This window comes from Stomoxys calcitrans, chromosome 5 (assembly GCF_963082655.1).
Source record: "Stomoxys calcitrans chromosome 5, idStoCalc2.1, whole genome shotgun sequence".
Classification (NCBI taxonomy): domain Eukaryota; kingdom Metazoa; phylum Arthropoda; class Insecta; order Diptera; family Muscidae; genus Stomoxys; species Stomoxys calcitrans.
In genome coordinates, this window is record NC_081556.1 from 19,106,682 (window position 1) to 19,126,536 (window position 19,855).

A 19,855-nucleotide genomic window follows, 5' to 3' on the forward strand; every position below is an offset into this window, starting at 1 on the left:
TCCTCACAACTTCTGTATTTTTCCGATTAGACAGTGTCCTGTCATGACGGACACAATGACTGAGACTTCTGTTCCAGCCAATTACAGCAAAGCGGTAGACTAGATTAAATATTGGGTTGCCCAAGAAGTAATTGCGGATTTTTTAAAAGAAAATAAATGCATTTTTAATAAACCTTGGAATGAACTTTAATCAAATATACTTTTTTACACTTTTTTTCTAAAGCAAACTAAAAGTAACAGCTGATAACTGACAGAAGAAAGAATGTAATTACAGAGTCACAAGCTGTGAAAAAATTTGTCAACGCCGACTATATGAAAAATCAGCAATTACTTTTTGGGCAACCCAATAGTTTTGGAATGCTCAAAGCCCCCTTTTTGTGACCATCTATCATTCGTTGTCCTTCGGGCCTGGTCCTGAAAACTTTACTTAAATGTCGCTAGAGGCGACATGTCTCTTACACATTCCAGAGAAACTGGAGTTGGAGTTGTCCATACATTCTTTGACTTCTAAATATACCTCACCGAAATAGATCGCGATAACAGAAGTGGCGCAAATTTGTAGAAAGACTAAGAATTGGATTTTAAGTCCGATTTCATTTTATTCAAGTAATTGCGATGAGCCACCTTGTTTTCCCTATTGCACTTTGATCTTGCTAATGTATAGTTTGAGAAGTCGAGTGTAGTTCCCGATTGTTCATATTTCTTATACAGTTAATTTTTGTTATTTTTCAGTTTTGATAAAATTTCTTTTATTTCAAAATAATCCATAATTATGGCCTACAATAATTCCAGGGACTGACTTATCGAAGCATTCCTGTAGAATAGAGTAAAATGTTGATATATTTTCATCAACTCTATCAGATCTTAAAACTTTATCGCAATTAGTTGCAGAAGGCAGGGATCTGAGATTAGTATAATTGGTTTTAGCGAGGCAATATTCTTTTCTAGGGGAGGGACATTTAGGAGGAATTTGTTTTGGGATAAAAATAGTAATGTTTAGGGTAGAATGGAAACGATCTTCTAGATAAGTGACTGCATTGGAAGATGATAAAGAAATGTCGGATGAATGGTTGACGAATATTAATTCGTTAGAAGCACCACTACAACACCACAGCGTATCCAAGAGATAGACGGTATATTATAATCGCCTAAGATTGTCAAAGTGTCAGTTAAAGAGGATTTTTGAAAAGCAGATGTAATAGCTTCTACGTGTTTCGAGTAAGTCTCAATGTCAGATGAAGGTGGAACGTAGGAACAAGAGACAAATAATGATACATGCTTCAAAAGGCAAGTAACCACAATTTCAATAACAGACATGCATGGAATTGTTATCTGCTCGGAGAGTAATTTGGCGGATACTGCAATCAGCACACCGCCGCCAGTTTTCTTAGTATTGTTGACCCGATCACATCTTTAAATTCTATACTCTGAACAAAAGACCGCCATATCGTAAACCTTATTATGAAGCTATGTTTCAGTAAACGCTATAATGTGAAAATCAAAATCAAAGCTATCTGAGAAAAGAGTAGATAATTTGGTATTTTTCATCGACTTTATATTATCAACTTTACTTTGTTTTCTTTGATTAATTTGTTATCTGAGAACTTAAAGAAATATAGTTGTCACAACACATGTAGTTAAACCTGCATACACCAATCAATCCATAGTATTGATAGTAAATCAACATCGTGCCATAATACCAAAACAATACCATATGGTATTTATAATGCTTTATACGTTCATCCATACCATACGGTATTGTTGTGGTATTACTTTACCATCAATACCATTGGTATCAATTTTTTGTTTCGTATACTTCTAATGCCCTTAAATTTCAAACTGCTTCAAGAAATTTGAGAAACTATTTACTGAACAATATGATCTAATATTTTTAAACTGAAAACAAAACAAAAGCCACGTTTCTTACCAACTATCTAGGTTATTGCCAAGAAAAAAATCTCTCAAATTACCTAAGAATTCGCGATATCGAAACTTAATTCTATGTGGCTGACTGCTTCACAAGAAACAACTCGTCCATCACGGGGAAAATTAAATTGAAATAACAAATGAACTGTCCAATTTTGTAATCGTAATATCTCCTTCTAAATCGAAGAAAACTTTCTCTAAAAAGGAAAAGATTTGAGTAGCATGTCCGAACCTGACAACACCCTTACTTAACTCACTGCCTCTTTTAGAGTTTTCTATTTTTTTTTTCCACTTTTTTATTAAAAAAACTTTTCAAATACCTGTTCGGTATGCTTGACCAGTAACTGTTGGTTGGGCTTCTTTCAGGGGACTGGAATGGCAGCCTATCTACCATTATTGCCTCTAGTCCTAAGTTCGGTAACAATGGATTACTTGACAAAGCTTTCAATTACATTACAACATCTCAATGAAAATGAATGCCATCAATTGAAATTCAATGCGCGTTGCCACCAACAACACCCCAACCTTCCAACAACCCGGCAAAGCAATGAGGTGGCAAACGGCAAAAGAACATTCTTCAATGGCTGATATGCAGGTTATTTCTTGTATTGGATGTTTGAGAGAGCCAGTTGCCAGTGTTGCCAATCTTTTAAAATAAACCTATCTTTGACATAGTAAACAAAAACGAATGATTGAAATGATTTTCTTCAAAAGCGAAATTTTGTCAAAAAAAAACAAAATATCTTTGAAACTTTTCCCTAAAGATGAGAATATCAAGGAAATTTCCTAGCCCGGTTTTGGCGACTAACCGACACCGGTACTTAGATGACGTCACAATACCGGATGTATATGTTCTACATCGTCTTTACATTCCAAGTCGATTTAACCATATCCGTACGTCTGTCGAAAGCACGCAAACTTCCGAATGAATAAAGCTAGGCGCTTGAAATTTTGCACAAATACTTTCTTTAAGTGTAGGTAGAGGTGGGCATTTTAGTTCCTTTTAGTGATCGCTCCTTTTAGTTCTGTTCCACAAAAGGAACTAGTTCCTTTTTCATTTGCGGTCTCTCTTTTTTTGTTTCTTTATACAAAACAAAAAAAAAGAGCTTTGAATTTTATTTTGAACCTTAAAATGAGTGTTTTTAATTACACATAAAGATACAAACATTCCGATTGTATCTGTAATTGAATTTAAAATTAATTTTTTGCACTTTGTTTTAAACAATTATTAAGTCTCGATGCTGAAAAAAAAAACACGAATCGAAGCTGAAAAATATGGCATGTCTTTCGGCTGGTTTACAAATTAACAAAAGGGAGCTAAAGAAAAGTGTACATACAAAAAAAGGAACTATAGAACTATAAGAAGGAAAGAGATGGAACTAGTTCCAGCAGTTTCTTACTTGGATAAGTTCCAATGAACTAGTTCTATCCGGAACTACCCAACTCTAAGTGTAGATCAGTTGGGATTGTAAATGGGTCATATAGGTTCTGATGCCATATAAACCGATCTTGGATCATGACTTCTTGAACCTCTAGACGGCGAAATTCTTATCCGATGTTATGAATTCCAACAACTGAGTTAGATATGGTTCAAATCCCTTCATAACCTGATATAGCTGCCGCAAATACGGATCTTAGGCTTCTTCAGCTTCTAAGTTGCTCAATTATTATCGGATTTGGATGAAATTTTGCACCAAGTGTTTAGTTTTGACTTCCAACAACTGTGTTAACTATGGCCTAAATCGGTTCATAACCTTATATAGCTGGCATATATGCAGCTAACCATATAAACCGATCTCGGATCTTGACTTCGTGAGCCTTTATAGTGCGGAATTATTTTTCGATTTGGCAGAAATTTTGCACGAAGTCTTTTGTTTTGACTTCCAGAGTTCAAATCGGCTCATAAAGCCCAATTAAACCGATCTCATGATTATACTTCTTGAGTCTATATATGGCGCAATTCTTATCTGATTTGATTCATTTCAATGACCTTCAACATGCGTGCCAAATATTGTTCGAATCGGTTCATTACCTTATATAGTTGCCATATAAACCGATTTCCCGATATTACTTCTTAGTGTTTGGAGACAGCTTGAGGGCCTTGATCAGCTACTTGACTCTCGCCGTATCTATTTTCGGAACTCAGGTTCCTGAATCGCCGTGTCTTTTTGGTAACTCCACCACCATTTTCCAAAGTTCGAAGCCAGTCGCCCGACCACACGAGAGTTCCCGGGTTTCCTACCTCAATTGCCGATTTTTTTTTCGGAACTCAGTTCCCTCCAGCACGGAACTTGTTCTTCATCATCCATGTAAAGATCATATAGAGACGAAGCAACTTGGACGGCTTGGCTTTGATATTTACAACTCCACCTATTTTAAATTTTGATGTTCTTTTATTGGCTCGTGGACCACGGATGCAACGAATGGCTATTCTTCTCGCTCTAGCTCTCTTGAGATAGGGCAGATGCTTTGCATATCGAGATTATCCAACGTGCCTTGGCAGATGTATTGCCTCAAATGTCTTGGCTACTGATGAGAGAAGGGAAATCGGCCTGTACGATTCCCCAATAGCTAGAGTTTGAAAACGACTTGAGAAGTTGAAATGATCTGGACGAGTCCCTCTTGCATGAGCCCTTTCCAGGCTTCAGTAGCGAGATCACACAATTTCTAGACATCGACAACTACGACAAAGCTACGAGAAAGGTTGAGGATCTTGGTCAGGTACACAACTGCCTGTTAATCCAAATTTTTCAACATGCGTGTCGGAATTCCTTTGGGACCCAGAGCCTTGGGTAACTTTTTTATAACCTCCACTGTAAATTGTGATGGTTGCTTACTGGCTTTGAGACCATGGATGCAAAAAACTGCTCACCTCACCTTATCTCACTCTTAGTTGGCTGATGTTCAACACATGGATATGGCCCATTTTGGGTAGGGAGGAGTAGGGCCTGTAGCGTCTTAGCTAGAGAACAGAGAAGAGCTATCGGTTTGTACGACTCGCCATTTCCGAAATAATTTACTGGCTTCAGTACCTCGCCTAATTTTCAGACATCGGGAACTCAGTGATACGTTAACAGCTACCTGGGCCAGGTAATGGACTCCACGGTACGTCCAGATTCTTCCATGGTGGGGTAGAGATTTCGGCAAGGCCCGACGCCGTTAACGACTAGCCGCTGCCGATTAAGTTTTTTTTTCGTCCACGTTAAATTGTGATGCTTGTTCATTGTCTGTGAGACCATGGGTTCGATGAATGTCTCTCCTTTTAGCTCTAGCAATCACTCAATAGGTGTGATGTTCTGCTTATAACGAGTCTCGGGAGGAGTTTTTCCTCAACTGACCAAGGCTGCTGGTGAGAGAAGAGAAATCGGTATTTACGATTCTCGCTCTCTTAGTGGTTTCCAGACTTAGTTAGCATGGGCATGGGACACGGTTTAAGAAGTCAGGACATGGTTTAGGACCTCGGTTAGATGCTCGACTCACGGTACATCCAAGTTCTATACCATCAGTGAAGAAACTCCGTCGAGGACCAGCGAATTGGCACTGCGGATGACGTAACTTTCATCCACAATTTAGGTAAGGTTTAAGTGGCAGTCTTCAGTTCCAACCGTTTAACCATCCAGATCGCTTCAAAAATCTCAACAGTTTGCGAATGGTAACATCCGCTAAACTAGGCAAGTACTCAAAGAAAGAAGAACTAAAAATGAAACTCCTTCCGACTGCTAGTGCGTGACACACACGCAGCAGATATTCTATAGGCCCTTCTTCCTCGAAACCTTCAATCTGTCAGCATGTTTTCCGATCAGACAGTGACCTGTCATGACGGACACAATGGATGAGACATCCGTTCTAGCCAGCGACACTAAGGCGGTTGACCTCTTCAAGTCTAGACCAAGCCACATAAGTTTGGAATGCCCTTAGGGCCTGATCCTGAAGACTTAGCTTATATGGCCCTAACTTTTTTTATAAAAGTTTCGTATTCTATTCTCAAGAACGACTAGTTTGAAGTCTATATTGTCCCAGTTGCCCTACATGCCCGTTTTGGGGGTGGTACTTGGGGTGCGACTGGAACTTGGCCCCAAGTTTTTTTATAAGTTTCATATTCTACTTCCATTTGATACCCATATTGGGCCAATTGGTTAACATGTAATTATGGGCAGTTTTTGGGGGTGAGGCGATTCCCCGACACGTGAGGCCGCATTGTTATATCAACTTCGTAATCTACTCTTAAATATCTTTCATTTGATACCCATATTGTCCCAATCGGTAAACATGTCCGCTTGGGTGGGTTTTGGGGTAGGGCGTCCCCCTCGGTTATTTTACCCCAAAATTGTATACCAATTTTAGAGGCATACACAATTTCGCTTTAATCGATGCAACCATCTCCGAGATCTGACGTTTTTGAAATTTGCTGTTAGGGCGAGTATCCGCCTCCACCGCGGATATCACAAAGTGAAGTATATTGTATATTTGCAACACTTTGTAAAAATTTTATTTTCTTACATTTTTGGAATTTTTTCGCAGATGAAATTTTGTTTGCTTTATAAATGATTTTCAAGAAAGCGAAAACAAGAGGAATTATTAAGACTTTCATCATATGAACCAAGAACTTCCTACAAGAAAACTCTATTTAATTTCTTAGAAAATCCCAAAAAATCGACATCACTGATTATGGGAAACAATTCGATGACTTCAATGGTGATGATGGTCTTTACTTTGTTGTTTGTTGTTCTCCAAGAATGAAGAGAGGAAAATTGTTGTTAAAAATTCATACATTCACTTATTGTTGTTCATTCGACCAATGGTTTCCTATCGATTGTCATACTACATCTCCTTAGCCAGACAGCTGTAGCAGCATTTGCTGATTTCCAGCAAAGGCTGTTTGCTGTCGTCTAGGCGGAGAAAAAAAAAACTAAATTTTCCCAAGCCTTATGTTTCAAAGGAAAACTCAAAGCTCTCCAAAGATAATTATGCTCTATGCCTGCTAACAATGACAGCGTAGAATGGTCATGGTGCTGATGACAATTTCTGCCTTTGATAATGGCGAGGTACTGAATACAGAGTTACTTGTTGTCCTTGGACTGTTTAATGAATGAGTTGGATTAGATGACAACTAAATATTGCCATTGTTCTTGGTTTAATTAAAGAAGTTCTTGTGGCAAATATTTCCAAGTTGTAATAAAACTCGTTTTATGCTAAAAGAAATTCCTGGAATTTTATGAGAAATTCTGATCTGTCTTAGGAATATGTAATGGGACAAAAAAAAAACTAAGGAAATAATTCAGATGTTGTGTCTTCCTACAGGTGGTAGTTTTAAGAAGCAAGTAAAAATGCCGTAAGTTCAGCCAGGCCGAATCTAAGGTTGCAAGCATCATCGATTCTGCTAAAAATTTACACTAATTTACTCAATTCTTGTTAGAATTTTTTTTTGCTATATTCAAATGACCGACAGCTTGTCACAAAAAAGATTCATTCCATATGATGAACTTTGATCACTTTGTTGGTGTTGACATCTCCATTCAGTTGATCCAAATGTACAAACCCAATAGATGGCGTTGAAGTAAATGACTACCTATCACATTGTAATCATTTGGTCTTTTTATACCCACCACTATAGGATAGGGTATACTAATCAAGTCATTACGTTTGTAACATCTCGACATATTCGTCTAAGACACTTAAAATAAATATTTTCTTGTTCATCTCGACATTCCCAGTCGAGTTAGCCATGTCCGCCGTCTGTCGTAATCACGACAGCGGTCGAATGCGTAAAGCACAGATACTTAATATTTATGTAGGTCGTTGGGAAATATCCATAAGGTATTTACCCGGTAATTTAGGTAAATATCCGTTTTTTTTTTTTCAAAAAACCCGTATATTTGTATGTAGACCTGACCTTCTGAATTCATAAAATCGGATTTTAATTATATATAGCCGCTGTATAGGCCGATCTCCAGACTTAAAGTCTTCAGGCAAAAAAAAGGTATTTACCCGGTAATTTAGGTAAATATCCGTTTTTTTTTCAAAAAACCCGTATATTTGTATGTAGACCTGACCTTCTGAATTCATAAAATCGGATTTTAATTATATATAGCCGCTGTATAGGCCGATCTCCAGACTTAAAGTCTTCAGGCAAAAAATTGGCAATTTTTCATCCGATTTCGATGAAATTTGGCATAGTGAGTTCTGGTAGACCCCTATTCATTTCTGTGAAGTGCGGTTCAGATCGGACTATATTTCGATATAGCTGCCCTTAGACGAACCACCCGATCTCTCGATATAGGGTATTGAGGCCATAAAAGGTCCACTTATAACCCGAATTCGATGAAATTCGGCGCAGTGAGTTCTGGTAGACCCCTATTCATTTCTGTGAAGTGCGGTTCAGGTCGGACTATATTTCGATATAGCTGCTCTTAGACCAACCACCCGATCTCTCGATATAGGGTATTGAGGCCATAAAAGATCCACTTATAACCCGAATTCGATGAAATTTGGCACAGTGTATTCTAGTAGACCCCTACCCATACCTGTCACATGTGGTACAGATCGTACCATGGTTGGATACAGCTGCCATATATACCGATCTCCCGATATTGTGTAATGAGCCTATAAAAGGAGCATTTTTCATCCTATTTCAATGAAATTTGGCCCAGCGAATTCCGATACCCCTCTAAACCATTTTGTTGAATATCGTCCAGATCGGACCATATTTGCATATAGCTGCCATATAGACCGATCTCCCGAAATAGGGTATTGAGTCCATAAAACGAGCATTTTTCATCCGATTTAATGAGATTTAGATATAGCCCCATATAAACCGATCTTCCAATTTGAATTCTTGAGCCACAATTTTTTCCGATTTAACTGAAATTTTGCATGTAGCGTTCTATTATGACTTCCAACAACTGAGCCAAGTACGGTCCCAATCGATCTTAAACCTGACATAGCTCCCATATAAACCGATCTCCCTACGGTCCATGTAATTTCATGTTTGAAGATTATTTCATGCAAATGTTGACCGTGACTGCGCCTACAATAGTCCGTCCACTTAGTCCAATTTTGGCATACTCTTTCCAACATTTCGGCCGGTATCTCACGAATAAAAGCTTCAGTGTTGTCTTCTAATGCGTCAATTGAAGCGGGCTTGTCTTTATAGACACGATCTTCGAAAAACAAGTGGATATCATCTCACGGTAGCGCTCACCATTCACAGTTGCTTTACCATTCGCATCATCTTTGAAGAAGTACGGTCCAATGATGCCACCAGCCCATTAACCGCACCAAAATGTGACTTTTCTGGATGTATTGTTAGCTCTTGTAACCGTTTTTTTTCCTGATCTTCACTCCGTTGACCGTTACTACATCTCAAATGGTCCATCCGCTTCGTCTAATTTTGGCATACTCTTTCCAACATTTCGTCCGGTATCTCGCGAATAAATGCTTCAATGTTGTCTTCCAATGCGTCAATTGAAGCAGGCTTGTCTGTATAGACATGATCTTTAACACAGCCTCACAAAAAGTAGTCTAAAGGCGTTAAAACACACGATCTAGGCGGCCAATTGACCGGTCCAGAAAGTGAAATAAAATTTTCACTAATAAATTTTGGGGAAAAACTAAGTTGGATACCATTTCACGGTAGCGCTCGCCATTCACAGTTACGTTACGATTCCCATCATCTTTGAAGAATTACGGTCCAGTGATGCCGCGTGTCATGTGGAACGGTTTTGTTGAAACCACATGTCATGCAAGTCAAGCTATTGCATTTTGGGCAAAAAAAAAAGTTGGGTATCATCCCACGGTAGCGCTTACCATTCACAGTTGCATTACGATTCGCATCATCTTTGAAGAAGTACGGTCCAATGATGCCACCAGCCCATCAACCGCACCAAACTGTGACTTTTTCTGGATGCATTGGTAGCTCTTGCAATGCTTCTTGCTGGTCTTCACTCCACAATCGACAATTCTGCTTATTTAAGACAAGTAAGGCCGACGATTGTAATTTCGAGATTTTACAAACGGCATGACTAGTTTAGTAGTATACACCCATCCTATGGTAGGGGTATAAAAAAAATTGTATTTCAACCTGGTTCCATCCGGGATCGAACCGGAGACCTTCTGCGTGTAAAGCAGACGTGATAACCGCTACACTATGGAACCACACGTCAAAAGGGTTCGAAAATACAAAACCCAAGATAGACAGATGTGATTAACAATTTAAAAAACCCTTGACAACAGCTGTGGTAAGGAATGATACATCATTGAAATTTTTTTTCTATTACCTAATGACTAGGTGGCAAGTTATCTTTCTTGCTTTTAAGCTTTGTAAAAAGTTGAAAGATGAATTTTGTTGATTACCTATAGCCACAATTATAAAAAACCTATGATCCCTGAGTAATTCAGGAATTTTGGGGTATTTTTTAAAATTAATGTCCTCCACTAGGAAGAAAAAACAAAGTTATCGACTTTTGTCCTATTTTTTGTCGTATTATTCTGGAAGGTACATTTGACTGAGGGAAGTTCCGACTAACTTGGGTTTCAGCAACTACACAGACTTTTTCATTAACCTATCTTGATTTATAGCTCGCTTTAATAAGCATTTTGGGATTTCTTTTTTATCATTTCGAATTCGTTTAATCCATTGATTTTCCAAAAACAGTGTCTAACCTGGTTCCATCCGGGATCGAACCGGAGACCTTCTGCGTGTAAAGCAGACGTGATAACCGCTACACTATGGAACCACTTAGCGAAGTTGTGCCAAAAGCTGTATAAGATACAGAAATCAAAATTTATTTAATAAAAAAATATTAAAAAAAAAACATTTCAGAAGCTAATTTTGACATAAAACTGCATAGAAGCTAATTTTAAACACCCCTAATGTATTCATAATAAATGCAACAACACACCCAATTTTGCTATTGTTCCAAACCCAAGTTGTATATAAACAACTCGCCACAACCACTAACTATTAATCCACCATTGATTTGTTTTACCTACGCGCTCTCTCAGCTACGGCATGAATCAACCTTTTCCCATTATAAAAACACTCATTCAACCCCACCCAACTACAAGCAGAAAACAAATTCAATTCAAATTCATTACATTTTTCTTCAAAAATGGTTCCATCCGGGATCGAACCGGAGACCTTCTGCGTGTAAAGCAGACGTGATAACCGCTACACTATGGAACCCACCCTCTTTGCGATGACCAAATAATTGCTTTGTGGGTAACGATCATGCGCAGTGAAGTGTGAAAGACAACCATGGAATAACAATGACAACACAACCACCCTGTTTGTGGTTGTATCAATCATTTGGCTCGCTGCGTGGCAACGGTAGCGTGGCCGAGCGGTCTAAGGCGCTGGTTTAAGGCACCAGTCTCTTCGGAGGCGTGGGTTCGAATCCCACCGCTGCCAAGTTGAATTTTTTATTTTTTTTTTTTTTAAGTTAAAAAATTTTATTATCTAAAGGAAAATCATGAATGTATTAAAAAATTTAGTTCGGCCGAGCGGCAATGTTAATATATTGGGTTGCCCAAAAAGTAATTGCGGATTTTTTAAAAGAAAGTAAATGCATTTTTTCATAAAACTTAGAATGAACTTTAATCAAACATACTTTTTTTACACTTTTTTTCTAAAGCAAGCTAAAAGTAACAGCTGATAACTGACAGAAGAAAGAAGGCAATTACAGAGTCACAAGCTGTGAAAAAATTTATCAACGCCGACTATATGAAAAATCCGCAATTACTTTTTGGGCAACCCAATATATTTCCATAGTTGAGTACTTATAAAAATAAAAATCGAACAACATAACAATTCTTGGCACAAATTAAGTAAAATTAAGAGATTGGTAGGAGTAGGGTATGTTAGAATATTTTGCCTATGGGTAAATTATGATGCTAGACAGTCAATTGAAGGAATAATAATTTAATTAATAATTCATTAAAGGGTTGTTGTTGGTTGTTGGAAGTCATAGCAAAACACTACATGCAAAATTTCCCCTAAATCGCACAAAAGTTGCAGCTTCCAGGAGCTCAAGAAGACAAATCTGGAGATGGGTTTATATTTTTTTGCTCCTACTTTTCGCCGACTTTTGCAGAAAAAATTATTGTTCGCTTCATGGAAAAAATATGTTTTCAACCGCGATTCGAAAGTCTTTTGTCAGTCGTGTTTTTTTTTTTAGTGAGTCGTGCGTGAGTGTAATTTTTGTCTTTTAAGCGTGCGTGGACGTGAGTCGACATAAAAAAGTCGTGCGTGAGCGTGCGTGAATTATTTCTTTGACTCGTGAGTGTGCGTGCGTAATCAAAATCAGTCACGGGCACATCACTAGTTTGAACTGAGATTTTTACTAATACTTAATTTTCTCTGAACATTTCATTAAGGAACAGAGCAAGACACATTTACTCAGGCAGTGTACAGTAAACAGCTGATTAAAATTTTTTCTCGCGAACTGCACTATCTGTCATCGAATTTTGGTGTTTCTCGCGAACTGCACTAACTGTCATCGAATTTTGGTTGTGGGTGCGCATTATAGTTAAGAACCTTAATACACACAAATCGTCTCGACGTTCCGAGTGGATCTAGCCATGTCCCTCCGAGTGTCGAAATTACGATAGCGGTCGAACGCGTAAAGCTAGCTGCTTGAAATTTTGCACAGATACTTTATATTTATGTAGGTCGTTGGGGATTGCAAATAGGCCATATCGGTTCAGATTTAGTTGAAATTTGAAACAGGAAGTTGTAATAGGGGCCCCGATATCCAAACAAAATATGGCTTATATCGGACTATATTTAAATATACCTGCCATATAGAACGATATGCCGGTTTAGAGTCTAAAGCCTATGACAGGAGCATTTATTATCCGATTTCGATGAAATTGAAATCAGTGAGTTTTTTTAGGCCTCCCCACATCAGATCGGACTATATTTGAATATAGCTTTACATTATAGACCGATCTGCCGATTTAGGATATTAAGCCGATAAAAGACGCAGTTATTACCCGATTTCGCTGAAATTTGAAATGGCGAGTTGGTATAAGCCTCTCGACATCCGACCCAGATTTGGTTTAGATCGAACTTTATTATGATTTAGCTGTCATATAGACCGATCTGCCGATTTTAGTCCTTGGGCCCATAAAGACAGCGTTTATTACCCGATTACGCTGAAATTTTGCACAGTGACCTATGGTAGGATATTCGACATCCATATATGTCTTAGATCGAGGTGTATTTGGTTATAGCTGTCATTAAGACCAATATTCTGTTTTACAAACAGAATATTTATTAGACCACTTGACGTCCGTGCCGAGTTTGGTCCAAATCGGACCATATTTCGATATAGCTGCTATGGGTTCATAAATGATGCATTTTTCACCACATTATGGCGAAATGTGATTAACGTATATATATACCCGAGTTGGTGGGTTTCCAAAGGTAAGCTTTAAAATTAATCAGAGTAAAAAAGTAAAAAGGCACTAAGTTGCATTTGAGTTATGATTGACCTATATATCAATATGTCTGTATTTGAGGAGTTTCGAACCATAGGCACCGGGACAATGGATACCAAATTTTAGTTTTATAGGTTAAATAAGAGTACAAAAAAAATTTGGTTTGCTTGGACCAGATCTGGCGTTTTTGAAAATTAGGATAATAAGGAGTTATTTTTTGGGGTGTGGAGTGGCCTCTCAGAAATTGTGCCTTAGATATAGATATCAAATTCGTGCTCTACTACCCAAATACCTTTAATTTGAGCCCCACATTTCCATTGTCGGTAAATATGTACCGTTTGGGGGTGTTATGGGACCCCCAAACATTTTCGGTTTTGAGGTGAAGCGCCACCTAGATACTTGGATACAAGTTTCGTAATCTTCTCCCAACTACCTTTCATTTGTGTCCCATATAGTCATTATCGACTAATATGTCCATTTGGAGGGCATAAAAATCAAGTCCAAGTAATGGATTTGATAAGCTACTCCCCAATACCTTTCATCAGTGCCCCATATTGGCTTGAATTCCAATATGTCTGTTTGAAGGAGTTTTGGGATAGGAGCCGCCCAATGGGTACTGGGTACTACTCTTCAATACTTTTGATTTGATACCCATATTGCCCCGATAGATCCACATTTGATTTTGGATGGTGCTTTTGGGGTTTTATGTTTTTTTTCTTTTTCTTAACGCTCTATTTCCAATTATTTTTTCCCTATAATTATCACGTTTGTACCTATTGCAAACATGACTAAAAAAATCTATTGGAAACTAAATCCATTTCGACTTTTTGACTTTTTTCTACTTTTCTGGTTTTTAGACTTTTTTACAACTTTTTTTTCATTTTTCGACTTTTTTTGACATCAAAGTCGATTATTCGACCCTTTTAAACAGTAAAAGTTGACTTCGACTTTTCAATTTTTTTACACTAAAAGTCGGTTAATCGATTAGTCGATCCCCGCTATACAAAGACGTACTGGATTTTTGGTGATCTAGCAAAAGAGCTCATCGTCCATGACAACGCGAAGTAGGCGATCCATCACATGGTGATGTTTATCTGGCAACAGATAAACCCACAAGTTAAGTGGGTTAACCTTTCTTTTCAAACATTTGCTGCAGTCGAACTAAAACGCCTGTATTTTTTCGATATTCACGCTTGTTGTATCAGCAACAATCTTGACAATTGACCCCCACATGTTGAGCTCATCTAACACATTCTGAACTACTTCTGCGATTGTTTGAGCTTCCCATCTTTTTATTTGAGCGCAGTCAACTTAATTCCATTGGATCCATTCTTGAGGACCACGGCCTAATATTCAACGCTCCCAGGGTATTTGGCGACAAAGTTCATGCTCCACTTCTCCAGATAAAGCTTGCTTACCAAGTACTTCTTCAACCGAGCAGCTTCCTTGTAATAAGGCGTTTTTCAATGCCTGTTGGGTTGTGCTTTCTTTTTCTCTTTGATGTTGCATTATAATCCTCCCAAGAACTGGACTATCTGCAGTCGCTTTCATTTCCCTATTTCGCTTGGATGGGTGGATGGTATTGGCGCCAGCAGGTTTGCCGCTGGAATAGCCAACGCGGCCTTTGCTCTTAACTTTGTAGTTTGTACAAGTTCTTCTCAACTTTGCACATTCATTCGCCTTTTACCTTGGCTATGTCAGACAATTATTTCAATAAATCAAAGTTTTGTTTTTTTTACCCACCATCGAAGGATGGTGGAATATTCATTTTGTCATTTCGTCATTTTTGTCATCGAATCCATTTCCGACCCCATGAAGTTTATATATTCTTGATCGTCGTAAAATTCTAAGAAGACCTAGCCATGTCCGCCTGTCCAACCTTCGAAATCTTCTTACAGTCTTTAAAAATAGAGATACTGAGCTGAAACTTTGCACAGATTCATTTTTTGTCCATAGGCAGGTTAAGTTCGAAGATGAGCCATATCGGATTTTATCTTGATGTATCCCCCATACCGACCGATCTACCGATTTAAGTTCTATGGGTGCATAAATAATGCATCTTTCACACGATTATGACGAAAGGTGGTTAACATATATACCCATATCCAACCCGGTCGAATTTAATTCCTTTTTACTTGTATTAATAGGCACGTCTAAGTTGCAAATTTATCACAACTTCCAAATTAACGGCTCCTCAACAGGTAGCCAACGGAAAAACACACATCAATAAAAAATCCACTTTCCTTTTCCTCCTTATATTGAATGTTAACGGAGTGGATATGATAAAAAAACCAATTCAGCATAAATTTATGAGGGTTTATTTATGAGAGTTTCCTTCCCCTTTTAAAAAAGTAAAAAAGTTATCACCCTAATTTACATATGATTCAATTAAATACACTTATGTTTGTTCTTTTTATTTTTTTTCTAAAAAATTATTGAATTATACAATTAATAATGAAGAGCACCATGCATTCATGCGAAAGACATACACATACAGTGGCCTCCACAAACTTTCTGTCATATTAGCCAGCATTTCAGCATATCTTCATAATAGGCAAAAGAACAACTCCACCGCACTACCGCGTTCACCTTTGTTAATTAATTTTAGACACTTCCTTTTGAGTGGAATATCCTTTATTATGTGCGGCAACCACCAGCATCACTCTTTTCTAAAGCAACAAACGAAATGAAACTTCAAAAACGTACTCGCCGTACACCTTTAATAATTTCTTATCACGTCCCGCTTCTACTGCAGCGCAATGTGACCAAAAAAAAACAAAAAAAAGAACACTGAAAGGACATGAAAAATGTTCGTAACAAAGAATACGGGAGAGCCAAAACAAAAAAGTTTTGTGTGAAAAAGGACATACATACGTGAGATTTTTGTAAGGTGTCCAAAAGAATGTTAACCAACTAAGAGTAAAATATTTCGCAATTTACAAAAGTATGTACTCTGGACTTTTTTTTTTAACTTAATTTTACAGGAATTATTCGAGCGAAAGGAAAAAAACTTTTGAGCAAAAGTAAGCATTGAAGGGCATTGGCAATTAATGCCCAGTAAAGTGAACAAATTCAATTTTAAGGAATATCTGCTAGGCCAAATCTTAAATATTAAGTGTAAGATTCTAAGAGTATCTTAGTTTGAAAATCTGAATCGAAATTTTGAATTTTATAAATATTTGAAAATTAATAGCCTGTTTGTCAATGTCGAAAAATAGTCTCAGGCGAACGAAAGGCAATCTTTTTGATCTATATTCCTCTATATAGACATATTTCGGTATTTACTCCCAATGAGCTATTAGTCTTTTTGACACTAACGTTTAGCTATAGACAAACAGGTCTATAAGGGTAAGGTTTTGTACTCTCTTCGCCTTTTCATGTGAAAAACTATAAAACTCCATACAAAAAATATTGTAAATGAAAAATTTCTGAAAAAATTAAAATTTTAGGTTTTCCAGCCCAAGGACTTTATAAACACAACTAATTCTAGTGTTATATCAAGATCGGATTTTGAGGATACCCAGAAAAAATTTCACAAAAATTTATTCAATTAAAAATTTTATTGAAAAAAAAAATGTTTTTACTTAAAACATTAATTGAATCAATCATTTTATACCCACCCGTTAAGGGGTATATTCATTGAGTCATTCAGTTTGCAACACATCAAAATATCAATTTCCGATCCTACAAAGTATATATATTTCGGATCGTCGTAAAATTCTAAGACGATTTAACAATGTCCGTGTGTCCGTCCGTCCGTCTGTTGTAATCACTCTACAGCCTTTAAAAATTGTGATATTGAACATAAACTTGGCACAGATACGTATTTTTGATGTACGCGGGTTAAGTTCGTGAACGCGGTAAATCTGACCTTATTTGGATATAGCTGCTATATAGACCGATCTGCCAATAAAGGGTCTAATGCCCATAAATGATTTTTTTTATCCGATTTTGATAAAATTTGAAACAATGGGTTATTTGAAGCCTCCCGATATCTGACCTAAATATGGTTCAGATCAGACTATGTTTAGATATAGCTGCCATATAGACCGATCTGCCGATAAAGGGTCTAATGCCCATAAATGCTTTATTTTTTATCCGAGTTTGATGAAATTTGGAACAGTGAGTAACTTTAGGTCTCCTGACTTCTGATTCTAAAATGGTTTAGATCGGACTTTATTAAGATATATTGGGTTGCCCAAAAAGTAATTGCGGATTTTTTAAAAGAAAGTAAACGCATTTTTAATAAAATTTACAATGAACTTTAATCAACTATACTTTTTTTACACTTTTTTTTAAAGCAAGCTAAAAGTAACAGCTGATAACTGACAGAAGAAAGAATGCAATTACAGAGTCACAAGCTGTGAAAAAATTTGTCAACGCCGACTATATGAAAAATCCGCAATTACTTTTTGGGCAACCCAATAGATGTCATATAAACCTAAATATAAATTAGAAATATGTTCATAAATGTTTAATTTTGCAGAAAATGTATTTGTAAAAAAAATTTTTTTTTTTTCATTTTCCTAAATTGATTTTTTTGTATGCTAATCACATGAACTTTTGTTATGGTTTCATGTTAACATTGTGGCAACCCTGTGCGCATAACGGTAGCGTGGCCGAGCGGTCTAAGGCGCTGGTTTAAGGCACCAGTCTCCTCGGAGGCGTGGGTTCGAATCCCACCGCTGCCAAGTTGAGTTTTTTTATTACATTTCTTTCCTGTTTCTGTTTACCTTATTTTTAAGTAAATTCTAACAAAAAAAAAAAAAACAAAAACTTTTGCGTTGCTTGTAAAGTTTTGATTTAACAACTACAACTCTCAATGTAAATAACTAGCATGTAATCAATTTCTTATACCCCTCCTAAGCAATTTCTTTTTCCCCTTCCCCAAGTGATGGGGGTAACTTTTCTGTTTTGCCCCAAAATAGTTCAGCTTTTGCAATTTTATGTAAATGCACATTAAAAAGTTTTTTAGAGCATTGTTGGTCCCCCTCTCTGAAAATCTGAGAATTTTTATTTATTATGCTCACACAATGCCATCAACTGGCAAGTAGCCCTCGTTGTACTCATCATTATATGCTTTGACAGAGGCGTTTTGTGACAAATGTTTCCGAAAAGGGCCTTACCATGGGGCTAATACCATCGCGGTTTAATCGAGGCGACGATAGGAAACTTGGAAGGAAGGGAAGAGGTTTCAGATCGTATAACTGAGACAACAGTTGAGGTTGAGTGCGAGACACTGCTGCCTGCGGCACAGTCTTGGACTGACGGAACCCTAGTATAGCCATCTATAAGATTATGTTACACGGATGGATCAAAACTAGAGGACAGAGTGGGCCTGGGGGTCTACATTGAGAACCAAGGGACTCAGATCAATTTTCGACTGCCTGTCCATAGTACCGTCTCGCAGGCGGAGATCAGGGCGATCACGGTAGTATGATGTGAACGTGAGAATGTGAATTCTGAACATCTTTGCAGACTGTTAAGTGGCCATCAGGGCAATATCAACCAGCAGGGTCAGATCACGAATGGCCTTAGAGTGTAAGAAGGAGATCAACGCCTTTTCTGAGGGTAACAAGATCCGTATTGTTTGAGTGCCGTGCCAAAGACTTTCGGAGCTACGCAGTCCGAGTTAAAGAGAGCGGGAGATCAGTATAGCTTTCGATATCATAAGGCGACACACAGGACTACGAGTTCACTTACACCCAAAAAAAAAAAAAAAAACTAAAACATTTGGAATGTTTTAACGCCAACAAATCTGTTTTAATGGCAAAAAAACTACTTTCATAGTAACTGTGCAATGTTTTCTTTCACTGTTGAAGATTAGTCGTGAATTTGCCACATTTTGATATTAAAATCACTCCAGTTATTGTAAAACTTTTATGAACTTCTTCTTTGGTAAAGGATGGCCCTTTTACGCAAAAATTCAAAACTTCTTTTGAGACAAGAAAAGCTTTGTTTACAGCAAAAGACGAGTTTTTACACGAATTGATGATTCCTTCGCGATTTTCAATATATTGTGGATTTTCCGTATATTAGAAAGTGTAGCTAAAAATACTAATTTAATTTTTTTTTGACAAAGCTCAGTCTGCCAGTCGATATGGTGTACGGATGAAAATTCGGAAAGTGGCGATATTTCAAAATTTACTTTAGGTGAAAGAATCATCGTTTATACAATACCACAATCAGTAAACCTACAACAAAGGATACCAGGCTGGAGATAATAAGAATTTCCACAACGCATATATATTTTGACAATATTTTTAGGAAATATCCATCCTTTCTATACGTCATAAATTTTTGCAATTTGCAAAGAAGTTTGCTTGTCGAAAAGTACGTTTATGGCTAATAATTGTGTGCGTGTGAAGTGATTTTTCGGACATATTCCAGTATGAGATAAGTTTAATTCAATGCTTTCTGTTTGCCCCTGTTCCTTTGTGGAATATTAATGGGCAAAATTTACATTTTTGTTTTCTGTTCAAAGAATAAC

General features: G+C 37.3%; 5 non-coding genes across 5 annotated transcripts; 2 read left to right on the forward strand and 3 right to left on the reverse strand.

The window, feature by feature from the left end:
• Window positions 1-10,007: 10,007 nt before the first annotated feature.
• Trnav-uac (transfer RNA valine (anticodon UAC)) lies at window positions 10,008-10,080 on the reverse strand. Its single transcript has one exon. It is a non-coding gene; the product is annotated as a tRNA-Val (tRNA).
• A 508-nt stretch (window positions 10,081-10,588) lies between these two features.
• Trnav-uac (transfer RNA valine (anticodon UAC)) lies at window positions 10,589-10,661 on the reverse strand. Its single transcript has one exon. It is a non-coding gene; the product is annotated as a tRNA-Val (tRNA).
• A 376-nt stretch (window positions 10,662-11,037) lies between these two features.
• On the reverse strand, window positions 11,038-11,110 carry Trnav-uac (transfer RNA valine (anticodon UAC)). The gene has a single exon. It is a non-coding gene; the product is annotated as a tRNA-Val (tRNA).
• A 143-nt stretch (window positions 11,111-11,253) lies between these two features.
• Window positions 11,254-11,335, forward strand: Trnal-aag (transfer RNA leucine (anticodon AAG)). The gene has a single exon. It is a non-coding gene; the product is annotated as a tRNA-Leu (tRNA).
• Window positions 11,336-17,974: 6,639 nt separating this feature from the next.
• Trnal-aag (transfer RNA leucine (anticodon AAG)) lies at window positions 17,975-18,056 on the forward strand. Its single transcript has one exon. It is a non-coding gene; the product is annotated as a tRNA-Leu (tRNA).
• Window positions 18,057-19,855: the final 1,799 nt, after the last annotated feature.